Source organism: Mobula hypostoma, chromosome 9 (assembly GCF_963921235.1).
Source record: "Mobula hypostoma chromosome 9, sMobHyp1.1, whole genome shotgun sequence".
Classification (NCBI taxonomy): Eukaryota; Metazoa; Chordata; class Chondrichthyes; order Myliobatiformes; family Myliobatidae; genus Mobula; species Mobula hypostoma.
Window position 1 is genome coordinate 137,229,562 of NC_086105.1, and position 19,924 is coordinate 137,249,485.

Sequence of the window (19,924 nt, forward strand, 5' to 3'; positions counted from 1 at the left end):
GTGTAGCTGTATTGAAGTCTCAGATTTCTTACAGAAGCTCCATTTCACAAGGAACAGAAAATGAGGAAAAAGATGTATTTACAATTTAATAACCGCAGTTGTTTTGAGTTAAAAAGAAAAAAAACCTATGCAATAGAGTTTGCTGCACAGCAGCATTATCACCTGCATTTTAAAATCGCAATACACGCTGCTCATGAATTTGAGGACATTTAAGATTGACATTTCAGCAGATTACCAAGGTATGAACTTTCAAAGATGCTGTTAAGCTCCAACTCTATTTGCCCTATCAGTGCATATTAAATATTCCATTAAGAACAGGGGTGTTCTCCTCCACTCTGGTAGCATTCATAGTTCAAACAAGATCATTAACACAGATCTTATCATTTGAAACAGCAATTCCTCAGTTCTTGCGATATGCAAATGATCTTACTATATCTCATTACAAATACAACTACACCTGAAAAGTAATTAAGTTACCTTGAAGTGCCCTAAGATAATATGGTGCTACAAAGATAATGCCTTGAGCAATATTTTTTAAAAAGATAAATTTTCCCTGATGGAGGATATTGTTTGCAATTTTTGTGAGCTATACTTTGTCATTCTTCCAACTCAAAATCACCAATGCACAATGGTACAAAATTTCACAAAATGAATATGACCAAAAATGATTGCTTCCAACCCTGAAGTGTTTGTTACCTACCAAAATTCACTCCATTACATATTTCACTTATAGGTAAACATCTGACATTGCTCTAGCGTTAATTTCATGGTTTTCATATCCACTATTATAAATACATTCTAGATAACTGCAGTTTCAGCAAAAACCTTATTTTTGATAAATCATAAAAGTTTTATCATTTGATTATTTGTTAAATTTCTTTAGTTAATTAGAAGACCTTGAGTTACCATCATCCATTAAAAATTAAGATTTCCAACACAGGTATTAGAAATAATTGAAAACTACTTGCCGTATGACAATCACAAAAAAGGAAACAAGCAGCCATAAACGCTAGCAATTCTGCAGATGTTGGAAGGGTCTTGGCCTAAAACATCAACTCTTTATTCCTCCCCCATCAATGCTGCCAGACCTGCTGAGTTCCTCCAACATTGTGTGTGTTAACACAAGTAACCAAGATCTAAAGTCACTTCACACCCATAAATTGCATACCCCCCTCCCAAGCATATTGAATATTTGCAATATTACTCTTTCTGTGCAAGCTAACAAACCATTGTTTACACTAAATCATGGTTATCCCCCTTGCTGTTTCTGTATAATTCTGTATTACCGTATGCAAGAGCTTGTTACGTGTAAAGTGGCTAAATCACCTAAATTATGAAATTGTGAAAGGTACCAAAGTGCCATAAAAGTGTAATTCCATAGCTTCCTTTAGAATTGAAATTATTTCTAACTAGATAGAATAGTAAATCAAAATTTTCCTTTACCAAAAGCCGGCTGTCACTTCAACTTAAACTGAATTACACTGGTTTGTGTATAATGGAATCACAGCCCATTTAGACTTCCAACTGAAATCAGATTTGCTTGTTATTTTAGGAAGGAGGCAAGAAGATTTACATTGTACATAATAAAATATATTCTGCATTTTGCCAGAATTGACTATTATGTACAATGCTAATGAGTATCTTTACAAAAACAGGATATATGAAGGGGAAGCAAAAGACATCCCATTAAAAAAGAGAGAATCTCTAATAGAGTAAGAGACTTAGCAACCTTCTGCCTCCTACAAGAGGGAAAGGGCAGCTTAGATGAAAGACCCTAACATGTTGTTGGGGAATGCCCATCCCAGATACCTCATGCAAACGGTTTAATAATTCATAAAGTAATCGTTACAATTGTGGTGCTACAATATACATAGCTTGTTGCAGTGGACACAATCATATTACCACAAGTTAAACTGTATGCACAGACTTGAAGTGTAAATTTCCAGCAAGTTTAAAATCACCTTACGCATTTCAAAATATAACATAGAAACTAAGTGTGCATATGTGCAGAGTCAAATTCTCCAATTAAAAATTCTGCATTGTGCTAATTGGAAAGATCAGAATATCAGGAATTGTTACAACAATCTACACGAGATCCAGAGTGGCCTACTTTCCAATGATGCACTCCACAGGGGAACCAACTGCTGATAAATATATTCATTTTCTGTTTTAAAAATCCTACTTGAAAACGAATCGTGGTGCAGAATAAAAGCGTTAACAAATTATACAGCCATCATCTGCACAAAACCCAGCCACATTTAGCCCATGTTTTAAATTAAATAATTAAAACAGACCTTCAAAACACTGTTCCAATGACATATAGCAAATATAAAAATAACAAACGATACTCTACACTCACAGGCATCGACCTTCATTTAAAGCAGCCTGTCCGTTTGATGTTTTGAAACCTCCTACAATCGCAGTTTAATCTGCTGCAATGTTTAAGCTATTATTCCTTAGATACTTTTACCAATGAATCGTTTCCTGAAGGGCAAAATTTTAATCGTCCATCTTCAAACTATAGTCAAATAGATCTATCTAAACGTGCTAGTTGCAGAGATTGCAGATCAGGTTGAAACAGAATCGCTGTACCTTCCACTTGCGAGAGGTTTGTGCATGAGTCTTCTTGATCTGACTGATGCGTCTGCAGCCCGCATCACATTCATTTCTTGGCCTCTCCGACAACGTGGGGGGATGGGAAAGTGCAAACGAGACCCCTTTTAGCTACTTGCAGTTCTCGTTTGCTTCTAATAGAAACTGTTCAGGCCCCTTGCTTTAATAACATTCCAGCTTATGCAACTTTCTAACATCGAATATCATTGTAGTAATCAATCTGGAAAGGATCCCGCTAGAAACAAATCTTATCTAAACTTGATCTAGAAATGATTGGCATAAAATCCAAGTACGATTCAACTCACCGCCCCCCCCCCCGCACATTTTCAGGAACCTCTACCTCACTGCAATTAAACATGCTTCTAGCTTCACGACCTACCTTTAAAAAAACCGTGCTCTGTTTTATGCGCGCATCAGAGATCTTTAAAGTCCAAATGGGCAAAGGTGATTAACAACAGGAAAATACTTAAACACTTTCTTTGTTATTTTCAATCTCTCGCATACTCAGAGACACATCCACATTCCCTGGCTCCTCTAAAGACGATCCGAATAGCGCCCCCTGTCCAAGGATTTGCTTTGCATGGAGTTCAAACATCACACAACCCTGAAAATCCACCGGCCTAAAAACACCCATTCTACACGGCAAAAAACACTTGCCCCAAAAAAAGCAAAATATATATACACATGTAAAATCAACACTTTCTGCTGCTGATGATTTGCACTTGGCACGATAACATCTGAATATTCCTCGGGAAGTCAGAATGCCTTTGTATTCCACACGATGTCATTCTCGCAATGTGCGCTAGTACTTCATTCATTAAAGATTTCCAAAATACTAGAAAACATTCATCAAAGATGTTTACATTCCCATAGAAAATGACATGAATTCTTGGTACTTTCACACTGCTATACTAAATGCTGCATTGTGTAAACTGGGGTTTACGTTATTGGGGTTTCAACAGCACACACAACCTCAGTTTTGGGGCAATAATATTTATCGACAGAAGACAATTTGAGGGGGAAAAAATCGCCACTGAGCAGTGTTTTATTTGCTGTTTTTGTTTTGATATAACAGAGTTTGAAAGAAAAGTCAAATCCAGAATGCAAAACAACTTATGGATCTCTATATGCAATTAGATCTGGTCAGAAATAGTTAAACTATGTTACCATCTCTCTTTTAACCACCGAATCATAATAAAAAAGTTAAAAAATGCAGTTATCTCTACACACCATCAGCAGTCCTTAGATGTTCTATTGTTAATGACACTAGTTATGTTATAAAGCTGGTACTAATTATCCTTTGAAACAATTTGCCATCCAAGTATCCTCCTTCAGCAATAAAAGTGAACCTATGCAATAAGTGTTATAATTAATTTAACCCAATGAGCATATTTACAATTGCAATCCAAGTTACCATAACCACTTAAGTAGTGCGTATTACAGCCGTGTATATTTATCAACAACGGCAAAATGCTCTAGATATTTGCTTTCACATCCCTCACCTTTTCATCCATCTTCCTCTGTAAATTGTCTTTAAAAATTTTAAAAATATCAGTGGGATTAAAAGAACCAAAGGCACTTCATCCTAATGTGTCTGTTTTTTACATTTTAACGGATTTTAGATCGACCTTTGATAGGCAAAGGAGTAATTTATATTAAAAGTTCAAAGGTCAGCCAAGGTCAAACTTCCCACTAATGCATACACCCTTACAAATAAACCGCAGTTGCACATTGCTCGAAAAAGATTCAATTCGGAATTACTCTAGTTAATTAAACTACTTGATTACAAACGGACTGCCTTTTACAAACTGTGCAGCAAGTTCCTGAAATACCGTTCAACTCTCCGGCCCGTCCAAATATGATCCACATATACGGCGGGGAGCGGAAAAGTCCTGACATCGCATCAAACTTTAAAAAAATACACAAAATGCTGATTTAAAAATAAATTAACAGGCGAGTTGCGGGTAATAAAGATATTTGAATCTAGGCAGCGTGTTGACAGACTGAATGTGATCAGTGCAAAAAGATAGGATGGAGTACACCTGCCAAAAACTGCTCCGGAAAAGCTCAAAAGATGCAGGTCAGCGCTCTTACGTTTAGTTGACAAGAGTAACATTAAGACGGATGGACAAACGCTGAAGCACCACACTTTTGTGTTCAGCTAATGTTTTTGTGCGCAATGTAACAGCTAACGCAGCTCAGGAACGCGAACAGATGTCACTACTATTTGGACCAACAACTGTGAAGTTGGGCAAAGTTTCCAGCCATTAACTGGCTGGATCCTCTGCGGCTCCCCTGTCTAAAGAAGCAATGTTTTCCTTTATGGAGGAACTGCAGGCTTCCCTCTTTTCGCTGCGATAAAATAGAAAGAGTTGGCACACAACGCCAGAATGAAGTGCGGTTGCTCTTCGGGGGGGGGGGGAACGTGCCATTACAAAACCGATAAGTGCAAACCGATCAAGAAAGTTGCAAGTCCCGATCCTCTCCCCCCCCCAGAGCCAAGTGCAAGTCACACGCTGTACTTTTCAGAAAAAGTGCAAGTCCCAGATTTTTCCCCCTTTTGAGAAACGTGCAAGCCTCAGAATTTGCAGCAGTGCAACTACTTTTGCAGTTGCTTTAACCTCATCTCTCCCCCCCCCGCGCCACTAAAGAAAATAGCTTGCCGCAGGGTGGCCAAGCCACTTTCACAGCCCCTCTCACCACCTCCTCCCCCCCGCTCTCCCAACACAAACACGCACAACACACAGAAAGGGTCAGATTTACCTGTTCACTCTTACCCCAAATCCTACACATGCACCGCGGCAGGCAACAACTCCTCGCCCCAGCCGAATCTGTTGCAAAGTTTCTTCCAGGACGACGATCCGCCGCGGCGGCCGGGTAGAAACGGCGGCGACGGCCGCCTCCGCCCCGGCTCTTCCATGATTTACTTTAACGTGTGTGTGTATATTTTAAAAAAATATTTTTTAAAAAACCCCTCCCCCTCCACGATTAAATAAAATTTAGACAAAGACCGAACCAGATTTTTTTTTTGAAAAACACCCTCCGGGGAACGGCGTTAATCTTGAAGAGGAGAGGGTTTTTTTTTGAAGGGGGGAGGGTTTGATGTGTCTTTTTCTTCCCCCGGAGCTGAGGAGAAATGTCGACGCCTCTGCCTCCCGTTCCCGGCGCCTGCCGCCCACCCGCTCGCGACTAACCGCCTACAACGATTTAACTCGAAGCCCCTGCACCGCGAGCCGACATCAAAGCGCGCCGCCGCCGCCGCCAGCAGCACCAGGTCCTGACAGCTCACCACACACCTTACTCACTACTTTCCTTCCTCCACCCTTTTCCTCCTCTCTCTTCTTTTCCATTCTCCAGTGGGGGGGGGGAGAGAGAGAGAACAGGACAAGCACGTATATTTCAGCCGCCACAAAAGGGAAGAAGCGAAAGAGAAGTTTCCCCCTCTATTCGCTCTCCCTCCCCCGAATTAAAAAAAAATCCATCTGTTCATCAGGTCGGACCTCATCAAAGCATTCTCTTACTGAAAGCGCTCGGCGACCCATTACCTCATCGACGCCCTGCGGTTCCCAGGTTGCTGATTGGCTCATTGGGGTCGAGCGGCGTCCGAAAGGCATGTAGGGAAATGTAGTTTATTTGTCTGTATTTTTTACGACACAGGGAGGGGGGAGGAGGCATGAGGAGAGAGGGGGGGCCTAAAGGTCCCAGGGAGCATTGCGAATTAGGCGCAGGCGCAGTTCCATAACGGTGTCTTCTGGAGAATGGGCTTGGTTGTTCAAGGAGCGTAGGTAGTAACTGTATTGGATGAACAACAGTCTGACTCCCTTCCTCCTTCCCTCCCAAGAACATACATATTTTCCTATCCAGTTGTACGTTTGACTTTGTGGGTAATTATGCCTCCACGAACGATTGTAGAGCACGGATGAAGGTCCTTTGGCCTACACCTGTTCATCGTGACTGAGATGTATATTAGAGCTAGTTTCATTCCCGAGTATTTGGCCAATATCGCTCTAAACTCTTGACAGCATTATTTTTTCCTTATACTTCTTAAGTGTATCTAACGTACTTGCCTCAACAACTTCCTCTGGCAGCTGGTTCCATATATCTACCACCTGGTGCGTAAAGAAAAAGTGGCACCTCAGTTTCTTATCAAGCCTTTCACCTCTAACGTTTAAGCTATGTACTTAATTTTTCGACTTCCCAACCCCGGGAAAAAAGACTGCTCGCCCTATCTCTGCCCCGTAAGATCGTGCATACCTCTATGAGTTCACCTCTCAGTCTCCTACACAGCAAGGAGTAAATCTAATATAGGTACCTGCTGAGTGCAACCCAGGCCCATCTACTGGTGCATCAACAAAGTGGAATTCCTTTTTCACAATATAAAGTTTTATTTCCTTTTTGGCATTATTTTTTGCTAATTATGAAGCCATCTTGGCTCCCCAGTTTTCAAAGCAACACACTCAAAATGCTAGAGGAACGCTGCAGGTCAGATACCATCTACGGAAATGAATAAACAGTCAACGTTTTGGGCCGAGACCCTTCTTCAGGACGAGTTTTCACACCTCCTATGAGATCTTCCCTCCACAGCTTCCAGCTTTGTAGCAACTTTGTGTTTCAAGTTCAAGTTCATTGACATTCAACCAAATTTAGGCATTGTTCCTCTGGGGCCAAGGTCCAAAATACAGTACATATAGTCACACACAGAGTCACAAAATAATATTAGCACAAAACCCTGAGTGGCATAGCCTGAACAATGACAGGTTGAAATAAAGCTTGGCTGAATTTGTTTTTATATTGAATCATTTGACTGCTCCCACTTTTACAATGATATCACAATGGAAATTCATGTAGGCCCAAGCAATGCCTGTACCTTTGTGAAATAAACAGAATGGTTGAGCCTGTCTCAGCTATTTTTTCAATATAATCACCAATTGTAATGCTGCTACTTCTTTCACATGTAGAACTCATCATTTCATTACTTTTGCTATCAAGTTCCACCCTGCTCTAACTGTCACAGAGGCTGCCTCTTGACTTTCCCCTCTCTTTCTAGATCTGTGTCCCAGTCTCAGTTTAGGTTAGTAACCAAGATCCATTGCAAATCTGCAGACCCCCCCCCCCCGACCACCACCACAGCTATCACGATAATCACTCATGCCACCTGGACTCCAACATGGATTGTATTCCATTTCTCACAGTTCCTTCATCTCCGTTATATTTTCTCCAGTGATGAGATTTTTCACATAAGTATATTGTGAGTTTTCTTCCTGAATCATAGTTTTCTTTCCAACACAGTGAATGGAACCATTGACCATATCTCATTTATTTCCCTCCTTTCTGCTCTCGCCACTTCTCTTCCTGGAAAGAGGAATGATAAAGTTCTCCTGCTCATCGCTCTGTATTAAAAGAACCATCTTCTGCAATTTCTGCCACCTTCCCAGGTTCCCCAACACATCTTCTACTCCCCTTGCAGCATTTCCAGGGGAGTTTGTCCTTTCAACTCTGCTTTCTTCCATCTTTACTAAACACTCCTCTACTTTCACCACTTTCCCGTGCACCCACAGGGAATACAACACATGCTCTTTCATCTCTGCCTTTTCCAACATCTACAGATCCAAGCAGTCCTTCAGAGTGAAGTGACAAATACTCACACTTTTAATCTACTGTATTGCATTCTGTGCTCAAGTTCAAGTTTATTTGTCAACTGACTGTACATATTCACAACCAAACAAGACAATGTTCTTCTGCACAATGGTGCATTCACAATACATATATCACACACAGCACATAAAACAAATATTACCACAAAAAATTAATAAAATACAATTCAAAATGCACGTGAAGTGTGCAGCACAAGCAAACAGTATAGTAAACAAGCAGCTCACTGTCCTAGTGACAAGACCTTAGTGGTGGCAGAGTATTAGTCTCACAGCCCGGGGAGAGAAGCTGTTAACCAGTCTGGCAGTCCTAGCCCTGATGCTCCTGTACAAATTTCCTGACGAAAACGGGTCAAAAAAGATTGTGCAATGGGTGGTAGGGATCCTCAACAATGCTTTGAGCCATTCGTTCGTGGTCTCAGCTTTGCAGAACTGAGTGCCTGCTTTCAGTCCACCAGTGTTGCCTGACACTTCAATTTTCCATCTCAGTCCCACTCTGACCTATGCCTATGGCTTATTACATAACGAAATCCAAAGCAAGTTTGAGGGACATTATTTTCCATCTGGACACGTCATAGCCTTCTAGACATAATATTGAAATTTACAATTTGAGGTTAACTTGTCCTCTCCTCTTTCAGAATAGGCCACGTCTTTTATTTGTGATATTAGCACAGGGTTTTCTCTCCTTCTGCCTTGAATGGAGGCTTTCAATTTTAAGCAGTTACTACTTGTTTGAAATCGACACTTAGCAGGAATCATCCTCTCCACATCCATCCTGTCAAGAGCCAGCAGCATCTTATATGTTTAAATCAAGTCACCTCTCACCTTACTAAACCCCAACATACAGAAACCTAACCTATCCAACCTTTTTGACTGATTTCAGGTATTACTCCATCAACTTTTACACTACATTCTTAAATAAGTAAATACTGTACTCCAAACATATTCTCATCACTGTCCTGGAGGAAGAGTTGCAATTATTGAACCTCTTTATTTATTTAGACATACAGCATGGAAACAGGCCCTGACGCCACCCAATTACACCCGTGTGACCAATGAACCTGCTAGCGTGTACGTCTTTAGAACGTGGGAGAAACCGAGTAATTGGAAGAAAGCCATGTGGTCACATGTAAAAACTTTTTACTGACAGCAGCAGAATTGGACCCAGGTCGCTGGCACAGTAATAGTGTTACGCTAACTACTGTGGTAGCGTGCCACCCGAAAGGGTGTTGCAGTAGAGAGAATGTGTGGGGAGAAGAAAGAGTTCCAAATTTCTCACAATATTTGGTGGGAGAAAGTGAGCTCTTGTTCATTCAGGGAAGGGAAAGGGGAATTAATGTGTAAATTTTTTCTACTGTTTCGCGGAAGGTGAAGTAGGTAAGGAAAAAAAAAATCACAATTTCAGCTCCTCATTCTGTGGTGGGAAAAGGCCAAATTCTGCGACTTTTTAGACAGAGAGGAAAGCTCCCATTATTACTGCACTATTTTGGAACAAACTGCTAACTTGTATGCAGAAAATTCCTGTTAAGGAACAGTGTGATATTGACCAATTTGTTAAGTGATGTTGATTAAAAAAATAGATCAGCCAACATTTTGATTTTAATTCTCCATGGAATCTTTTATCTCTTCCCAAGAGAATGGATGTTGCCCAAGTTTAACATTTCAGCTAAAAGCTAGTGCACTTCTCCACCAGTGCCAGGTTAGATTTTTGTGCTCAAGCCTTCATCTGGACTTGACAAGAAACGAGCAATAATCACAGTCAACAATTATTGGTGTGGATGCTGTCCTAATCCCTTTAAGTATTTAAATTAGAACTCGTGATTTTTTAGAGGATCTTTAGCTAATGAATGCCATTACTACATTATTTTATATTATTTTATTTTATTCAGAGATCACTCATTCATTATGTGCCATGTCGTATGACATGGGTGATCTTGATCGTTCCATGACCATGATTGTTCTTGGCAAATTTTTCTACCGAAGTGCTTTACCATTGTCTTATTCTGGGCAGTGTCTTTACCAGACAGGTGACCCCAGCCATTATCAATACTCTTCAGAAATTGTCTGCCTGGCATCAGATGTCAGATAACCAGGACTTGTGGTATGAACCAGCTGCTCATATGACCATCCACCACCTACTACCATGGCTTCACGTGACCCTGATTGGGGGGCTAAGCAGGAGGAAAGGAACGCCTTGCACCTCCTTTAGTAGAGACATATCTGCACCCTGTTGTAATTTAGAGATACAGTGTGGAGCAGGCCCTTTGAGCCTCCCCATCCGGCAACCTCCAACAATTGCTGCTTTAACCCTAACCTACTCAAATGGAACAATTTTACAATGACCAGTTGTAACCAGTACATCTTTGGACCGCGGGACAAAACCCAAAGCACCTGGAGGTAAACCCATACATTCCACAGGGAGGATGTACAAATTCCTTACAAAAGACGCTGAGATTAAACTCCAAACTCTGATGCCCCAACCTAACTGCTAACTGTTATGCTACCGTTTCATGGAAGTATTTCACAATCACGACCAAATTCCACAATCTGCCATTGTAAACCTAATGATCATTTTCTGTACACATAAGGGAATATACAAATCCTAAAAATAACTTTAACCCAAATTAGAGAGGTTAAAGTTAATAAAATAATAAATTTAGGACATTAATGAATTTGTAGGTAGAGATAGCAAAAATCTATGTTTAACTATCAAATAATAGAAAATGGTTATAGTTCTCACTACTTGCGGTAGAAATATCTTTCCTTTCTGCTAGAAGTTGTACACACATCTAAAGGTATGCCAAACCCAAAGAAGTTTAACTCTTCTCTTCGACTTGAGTTCAGCGAGATCCTCTCTCACTGGTCATCCCTCTGTGATAATTTATCATCTGCCAGCTGGTACTCTTTCCCCCCCCACCACTATATTTTTCTGTCTTCTTCCCCCCTTCCTGTACTGACCTCCACCTGGGAAAAGTAAGTATCTTTATCTCTAGACAATGCCGTATATTAAATCATAACATCCTACCCATTTGACTTAAAACTATTGGATACTTTGATATATGATGTCTGATCAATGACTTTCCTGAACAGTTTTGCATCTTTCTTCTCATCTCCTTCTACCTTTAACTGAATTGTAAGTTATACTTACCATTTCTAAACTGAGATTAACAGACTGGAACCAAACTGAGAAATTTCTCAAATCATCCTACATTCATTTCAGTACCATTTCGATTGTGACTGATATTTTACCTCAGCATAATCTGCAAATATCCCTTAATATCCAAAAGTCTATCACTTTTTGACTTGAATGTGTTCACTAACTGGGCTTCCACAATGTTCATGGGCTTCCACAATGTTCATGGGCTGAGAGTTTCATTTATTCACAGCTCTCAGCCTGAAGTAATTTTTTTCTTGTTCAAACTCCAATCGATTCCCTTACTTTGAGACCCTGACCCTGACCTCTACCTCTAGACTCCTCAAATCGGAGAAATATCATCCCTCCATCCATCCAGACAAGCTCAGTAGCAATTTTCTGTGTTAATGAGGTCATCTCTCATTATTCTAAACTCTAATGAATATATATCCAGTTTGAATCTCTCTGTGCATCAATCTGGTGAACTTCTGTTGGACTTTCTCTACCACAGTATATCCTTTCTTAGGTAGCGAGGGAAACATGTACACAGTTCAAATAACAGCCGCCTCACTAAAGCCTGATATTCTTGAATATAAATACTTTTGAAACTGAAAGCCTTTGTACCACCTGCCTTCCAAACCACTTGCTGTATCAGAGGAGACCTGACGAAGGGTCTCGGCCTGAAATGTCGACTGTACCTCTTCCTAGAGATGCTGCCTGGCCTGCTGCATTCACCAGCAACTTTGATGTGTGTTGCTTGAATTTCCAGCATCTGCAGAATTCCTCGTGTCTCAGTTGCTATAAGTATATTACTCTAAGGCACGTGTTTAATCAGATCTTGTCTGGCAGCTTATTAAAGGCCTTCTGAATCCATTGATTTCCTCATATCTTTTCTGAGGTTGCAAGCTCAAAAAAGACTCGCAGTGGGTTTGTCAATCCTGATCTCACTTTCGCAAATCCATGTTGACTCTGCCCATTCCTGTTATATTCTAAATACCTTGTCACCACTTCCTTTTCCTTGCTATTGATGTCAGGCTAACTGGTCTGTAATTCTGTGTTATCTCTCTCCTTCCTTTTGTTTTAGATACTGTGGTTTTATTTGCTTCCTGTCAAACTGTGAGAACCTTTCTAGATTCCACGGAATTTTAGAAGATCACGACCAGTCCATCCATTAATGTCTTGCCGTCTCCCATGAATCTCAGCCAGTGGTACAGAGAGGACCCCACATTCTCCCTCTGCCCGAGTTCAGCAACACTAAAACACATTCTGGTGGGCTGCAAGACCAGCCTTACTCAAGGCCGATACACCCTGCGGCACAACCTTGCAGCAGTGCTGGAAAGTTGGCGGATGAGCGTCAACGCTCTCCCTCCCCCTTCATCCTGCTGGCCTTTAACAGCATTTGTTCGGGAAGGTAAGGGGCAAGCCAGACTCGATACATCGAGACCAGACACCGGGCGGCTAGGCAGGGCACGTGATTGGAAGATGGTGGCAGACTTAGGCCAGAGGCTCTGCTTCCCAACTGAAATCGCGGAAACCAACGTCAGACGAGACCTTGTGCTATGGTCGGCCTCACTCCATCTCATTTACATCATCGGGCTTACAGTGCCCTGGGAGGATGCGGCGGAGGAGGCCGACGAGCACAAGAAGCTGAGGTACACTGTGCTTGCAGCCGAAGCGCAACAACGTGGCTGGACAGCAAGGGTCCGACCGGTCAAAGTAGGCTGCAGAGGATTTGTAGCCACATCAACATCAGGGCTACTCTGGGAGCTGGGAGTGCGAGGGAAGACACACCGACAAGTAGTCAAAGACCTCTCCAGAGCTGCTGAAAAGGGTAGTCAGTGGCTCCGGATGAAGAGAAAGGATTCCATCTGGGTCCCCAAGTGAGTGAAAGGCACCTAGGGGGTGAGCCCGGGACGCCGGGATTCACTGCTGAACCCTTCGGAGGTGTCGTGGGCCTATCAGTGAAACACTGAGCAAAGAGGTCACCCACGATAACCCAGAAGATGCCACCACTCACTTGGCCACCCCACGGAGTCTAGACAGCATGTCTCTGGAGTGCAAATAAGGGATATTAACATCGAGTCCTACACAACATACTTGTACCTTTTTGCCACTGTGAGTTTATTTCATCTCAACACATTAATTATTTTCTTTTCTATATCATCAATGGAATGCTTTTTCATCTTTTAAAGGTTCAAAGGTCCATTTATTATCAAAGGATATATACAGTGTACAACTCTGAGATTCATCTTCTCCAGATAGCCACGAAACATAGAAAACCACGGAGGTTGTTCAAAATAAAAACATCAAACCCCCTCACCCAGCACAAAAAGAACTTACAAATCGCTCCAAATTAAGTCACACAATGGCAACAAGAGCATCAAACCATAAGACGCAGGAGCGTAGAAGCAGGATTAGCCATTTGGCCCAGCAAGTCTGTTCTGCATTCCATCATGGCTGATTTATTATCAATTTCAACCCCATTCTCCTGCCTTCTTGCTGTAACCTTTGGCACCCTTACTAATTAAGAACCTATCAAACTCCACTTTAAATTCCAGCAGCTGCAGATTTCCCCGTGTTTGCGTTTTTAATTAGAGCCATTGACTTAGCTTCTACAGCCATCTGCAGTAATGAATTCAACAGATTCACCACCCTCTGGATAAAGAAATTACTCCTCATCTCTGTTCTAAAGGCATGCCCTTCTATTCCAAGGGTGTGCCCTCTGGTCCAGACTCCCCCCTCCCCCCACCGTAAGAAGCATCCTCCCGACGTCCACTTATCTAAGCCTTCAATATTCTTTAGGTTTAAATTTTTGTTCTGCCTCTGTCACTTTAGTTAATTGTTTTTATGTGGATTCTTCTCTATCCTAACCTGATAGAAACAGTAGAAAGTTTAATAGTTTCCTTATGTTGTTCCTATTTTAGACTAAATGTTGCCAAAGTACCACAATATTAAAGATGAAAATATACAAAACTCATCAAGCCAAGAAAACAAAATCATTTTCCTGCTGGAAACTAAGATATCTAAACAGCTTGATGACAATAACTGATATATAAAAAGCAGTAACCAAATGGTGTTATATCACAAAAATATATTATTTCCTCTAATATAACCTTATAAATATTGTTTGCAAACATTTTAGAGAACTAGGAAACAACTCCAAGTATATTGACTTTTTTCTGAAGAGCTGGCTGCCTTCATGTAAACTGCATTATATCCAAATTTTCATTTTAAAATGCTATCTAAACTAAATTTTGTAATTTAAAAATGATTGTTTCTTGATTAAAAAAAGACAAGGTTACTCATTTACTCACAAATGCTATATATAATGTGGCAATTTCTGAATTTTCTTATTTTATTCTACCAGTCTTATTGTAACCATCCTGTCAGCTAATCCATCTAGGAGCCTGAGCATGATTCATGAACAAACAACTTCTGATATCCCCAAAGAGTCATATGGAATCTACTAGGGACCGAAATCAAACATCTTAATTTTTCTAACCTACTGCCAGTGACAGGAAAAAAAAGAAATTCCTTTTACAAAGTCACAGCAGATTCAACAGAAGTTGCAGGCCGTAAATACTGATGACATAATAATTCCAGAATGACAGTATAGGGGTTTCTACTGTTGCCATCACTTCTGGTCCTGAGACCAAGTATTGTTGTAATGTCTAGTCGTTATTTCAAGGTTTTGTTTGGAGAGAGCTGCAATGCTAATTTCACTGATAGTACACCTCATAACCAGTATAAATTGAGGATATCCTACTTGTTTATGTAAAGTTATACAATAGGTAGAGCTTAAAATTCCAAAGTAATTTGCCTTTTGATTGCAAGTACATGTTGTGCTATTTTTCATATGATTTTAATTTAATTTTGAGATACAACACGGTGACAGGCCCTTCTGGCCCAACGAGCCCATGTCATGCAATTACACCCACGTAACCAATTAACCTGTGAATCCCTATGTCTTTGGAATGTGGGAGGAAACCGGAGCATCTGGAGGAAACCCATGCAGTCATGGAGAGAATGTATAAACTCCTTACAGACAGCACCAGGAAATGAACCCTGATTGTTCGTTACTTAACCACTACACTACCATGCCACCCAGTACCCAGTATTCTATTTCTGGCGTCCTTGTACTTCAAATGGTTTCACAAATTTAAATTAGGTTAAATTTACACATTAAGATTATAGCCTCATTTCACTAGTAGATATATTGCAATTTTAGCGTCACTCCATCTGCACACTATCCTGATTAAGGCATGGGAAGTGTTTTAACTAGCACATCATTTCACCCAAACCATGGCTCACATCTTTCCACACTGACTGGTTACCATCTTAAAATTTCTATGTAAAAGGATTAAGTATTAAAATGGTAAGAATACTTCTAATCCTGCTTATTTCAGTACTTAAGGATGAAGCCGTTGAAGCTGTTTCAAAGTAATTTGAAATAAAAAATAAACAGGAAATAAAGTAATACTGATCCACCCAACAATGCCTCTGAATTCCATTATTGCCCTAAACTCCACACCGCCTTAAGCGATTGTACTATGCTTACAGATTAGTAAGTGTACAGCATTCAAACACATTTTCTTAATTTCATCAAAAAAAATGATCAAAGTGGGTTAGTTGCTGTTTTTACGGAAATGTGACACTTTTAACAGTCTTCACATTAGATCTTCTAAAAGATTAGATTCTTGTAATTGTCCAAAATTGCATTTATTGTTAAAAAAATTGTCTCCACTTCTGCATTGGCTGCCAGTGATGCCGTCAATTAAAAATGACCAATGCCATTTATAAAGTTATGTAAATCACATAAATGGGCAAAGCTACATATTTGTCAACTCAAATAGATCACCCCATTCACGGAAGCTGGCCATAGTGTACTCAGCCGCTACAGAGGATGATGTCATAAAGATGCCTCCTGACGGAAACTGCCTGCCGCAGAATCTCGGGCAGTAAAGTACATACCTTTCTGCCAATTCACTCTTGGTATTTATTTTATGCAGTACGGAGGGGACATCACGTCCTTAATTTATGTCAGCGAAGTGCTGAGATTATCTTCGAAAGCGGAGGCCGCAGTCGAGTATTTAGCATCTGATCCCAATCAATTCCAGAGTTAACACGTAGACAACCAATTCACTAAAATAATAAAGGAATGTCAAAGGGATAGCTCCGGGGAAAATAAATAAGATCCACAAACATCTTAACCTTTACACTAAAACGTAGAATTTCTTGATTGATGGAGACCGCCTGTTTTTGCAGTTGGACAATACTACATAATTCCTTATTAAAATGAGGTTCATTAGTGCACGATTACATACACGCCTTAAAAATTTTATATTATTTTGATAAATTAGAGATAATACTTATCTCGAGTCTTTCATTTAAAATGTCTGATGATCTGAATCTATTTGCATAAATACCTCAAGCTATCACATGAAGGAAACCTGCCTTCAAAAGTTCTAAATATGAAAAGCTTTAGTGTTGCGAGGTTATTAAAAGGTATTCTCTATCCCATAACAGATACTGTTTAATACCATTAATATTTTATGGTCACATCAAAGTTGGTTTGAAGATACAATGTTCGGTTTGCAGGATTTGAAGCTTATTCTATTTCTCCCCCATTAAATATGTCATTCAAAGCTCAAGAACTGACTGTACTTTTCTAACAGAAGATTACAAGTCCAATTTAGACTAGAAGTTAAATTATCATTATTTTCTTCAAATTAGATATTTTTTCTGCAGCTTATTCCCTTGTGTTATTGGCAGAAACACTTCCTTGAAAATCACACCACTCCACTCTCAGCTGTCAGTTTGCAGCAGAAACCCACGGAGAACCAAAACAACAGCATCTTAGAAACCTTCAGGGGAATACAAAGCTCGGGATCTGTCAACCCACTTTTTAAAAAAAAATATTGTTACTGACGATGGTAGAGCCGTTTCAATGTTACAACACAAGGGCCATACACACTCTCCGCTTTTGTTGAGAAAACCTGTTAACTGCTGACAGGAAACATGTCCACGGTTTCCAGACGGAACCACAGCCATAAACAATAAAACCAAAAAGTACCGACAAAACAAAAAAATGTCTGACAGCTATTAGAAAGAACGGTTTGAAGGGAGTGATGGCAAGACCCACGGGGATTTATTCCTAAAAGGTTTATGTTGTCATCTGACTATCCTCAATTACATTTCAGCCTGTAATTACGTGGGCATTGTTTTGGATGCGTGTTGCATGCAATCCAAAGGTTTTGTAGTCACGGACTGATGGAGCACAAAAAGAGTTCATACAACCTCTCATGCTTATGCCCGCTCTTTGAATGGGCTCTTGGCCCCGCTCCGCTATTCTTTCCCAGAGCGCTCCAATTTCCCCCCGATCATTTTCCTACTTTTTCATAAATCGGACAGTCTAATTGTATATTATATCTCGCAGGGGTTAGAGGATGGGCAACCAAGCGTGCCGTTTCGTTTTTTTTTGGCTAGGCAATAAACTGGTGCGTTCTGAGTTGGAGGTTTTCTGCTTCACGCTTCATTACAACATTGAAAATTGCCTCAGAAAATCTTCAAAATTTGGCTGGTGTGGCAGAGCTGATGGCTACTTCCTTGTAGGAAAAGAGGAGTCAATCGATTTGAGGAAGATCAGAGCCAAACGAGGGGAATGCGCACAGCCCTTTGTAGAAAATGTGTTACTGAATCATTTTCTTCATAAATTGAAACGCTTCTGCGCCGAGGCGGCAGAACAGATTCGCGAACGCGGTTTTTGTTATATTGCGAGATTCTGTACTAAGTGCCTCCGAGATGTGCTGTATACTCTTTCCCACAGGGGAAGGAGGGGGAATCAATTACAATGTATCACTTCAAAATGCTGTTCCACACCTTGGAGGGGGAAAATAGAAATTGGTACCAACTTTGGGACAGCTCATTTGCACGCTTTCCTGCCTATGGAATTATGCATGGCTTGAAAAGTGCGGAAAATAGCGAAATATTTTTCCTCTAAAGTTCGAAGACATCCGTCAGAAAACGCACCATCTGTTTCCCTGAAATAAAGCAAAGCATTTTCCTAACAGTAATACAAGTGAAGGTTATAAGTTATCATGCCACCGCATTGCTTTATCGGGAACAATTTTCACCGAGAAAAAGACAATCACAAGCTATCGCGACCCGCATTATCAATGTACCTACATTATCAACAGTAGCTGTTCAGAGCTCTGTGTTGAAGCCGGGTAGCTTGGCAACTCCGTGATGCCGTTATGGTACAAATTACTTCCAAAAATGATCTGAGCAACAACGGCCGCCTCAGTGCTTTATTATTTTGCAACGCCGGTGTATTTTTACAGCGATGGATGTGATCTCTTTATCCTGTGTCACTCGGAATAAGATTCGTGATAATGAGAGTAAATAAATTGCCCTTTACAGAGCATGGTTACATCGCAGGATTTGAGCCTTCCAACAAAGTCAATTGATAAAAGGGAAAATCCCTTTTTCAATAGGATTATATCAGTTACTAAGGAAAACAGGAGCGTAATATTTTTCAATACTGCCCTTCATGCTTCTAGTACTAATTGAAATCTAAGTTCCCTTGATACCAGTTCAATGATAAAACGCTTGGGTCTCGGTATTAATCCTTCCTATTAAGAGGGTCCTTGGTGACTGAAACGCCAGAGCCGTGCAACGCGTCTCCGTTCTCGGCCGGTCTAATCTTCACAGCGGCTGCCCAGGGCTTGAATGAGTTTCTCGCTGAAAGCAAGTTGGGATCTACTTAAGCATCGCGAAGGTCATGCACTAATTTTTTAGGAAAACCTCATTACATTGTTCAACCTACGTAGCAGCAACGGAGCAGGAGGAGCCGATTGGCCAGGAGCCTCGATAAGTTTTAGAACTTTGCCTGGCGTTGAGTCCTCGGGGGCCAGCAGGAAGCAAGCCAACCTCTTTGGGCTCCTCAGTCCCAACCTCCCCTCTTCCCTATTGCTGTCATTAGTAAGCCCCCAGTCTCCCCTTTTGCTCGAGGCCATCAGCAGACTACCTCAAGTTTGCCATTATTAGAGCCCTATTACTTCCGCAAACCTCTTTGAATTGTTCACGTTTCTCTACATCCTTCTCGTCCTTCGGCTGTCTACAATGAATGCACAGCATTGCTTCCGAGTCCCTATTATTTCTCAGTTCAGTCCAGGGAGACTCGGTTTGAACGGAAACTTTGATGATATTCTTTCTAATGCTGTAATTGCCTGCTTGGTTAGTAACGCAGCCCTCCGCCCTGTTTGCTTTCTCTATCTCGTCTGAAAATTTTATAGCCAGCAATGTTTGGTTCTTATTACTGACCCAAGGGAAGCCAAGTTTCTGTCAAACTTATAACACCGGTAATTAGAGAGTAATTAGTGTTCCTAGTTCCCTGATGTTATCCTTAATGCTTCATACATGTATACATCGGCACTTAAAAGTTCCTTCCATTGTTGTGCAATGGTTGCTTTTGTTTTCTCCTCATTTAATCAATAGTATGTACCTAGCCCTTCCTTATAATGCAATC

At 40.7% G+C, this 19,924-nt stretch overlaps 1 protein-coding gene across 5 annotated transcripts in view; it reads right to left on the bottom strand.

Moving 5' to 3' along the window:
* The window catches only part of axin1 (axin 1), a 165,207-nt gene extending 145,572 nt beyond the window's left edge, over positions 1–19,635 (bottom strand). For 2 of the 5 annotated variants that reach the window (XM_063059280.1, XM_063059284.1), the window contains exon 1: positions 5,377–6,122. The gene's annotated coding sequence lies outside the window, so the exon portion shown is untranslated. Of the gene's footprint in view, positions 1–5,376; positions 6,123–18,582 lie in introns of those variants that run through there. The other 3 variants (XM_063059282.1, XM_063059283.1, XM_063059281.1) reach the window with 3 other exon arrangements.
* Positions 19,636–19,924: the final 289 nt, after the last annotated feature.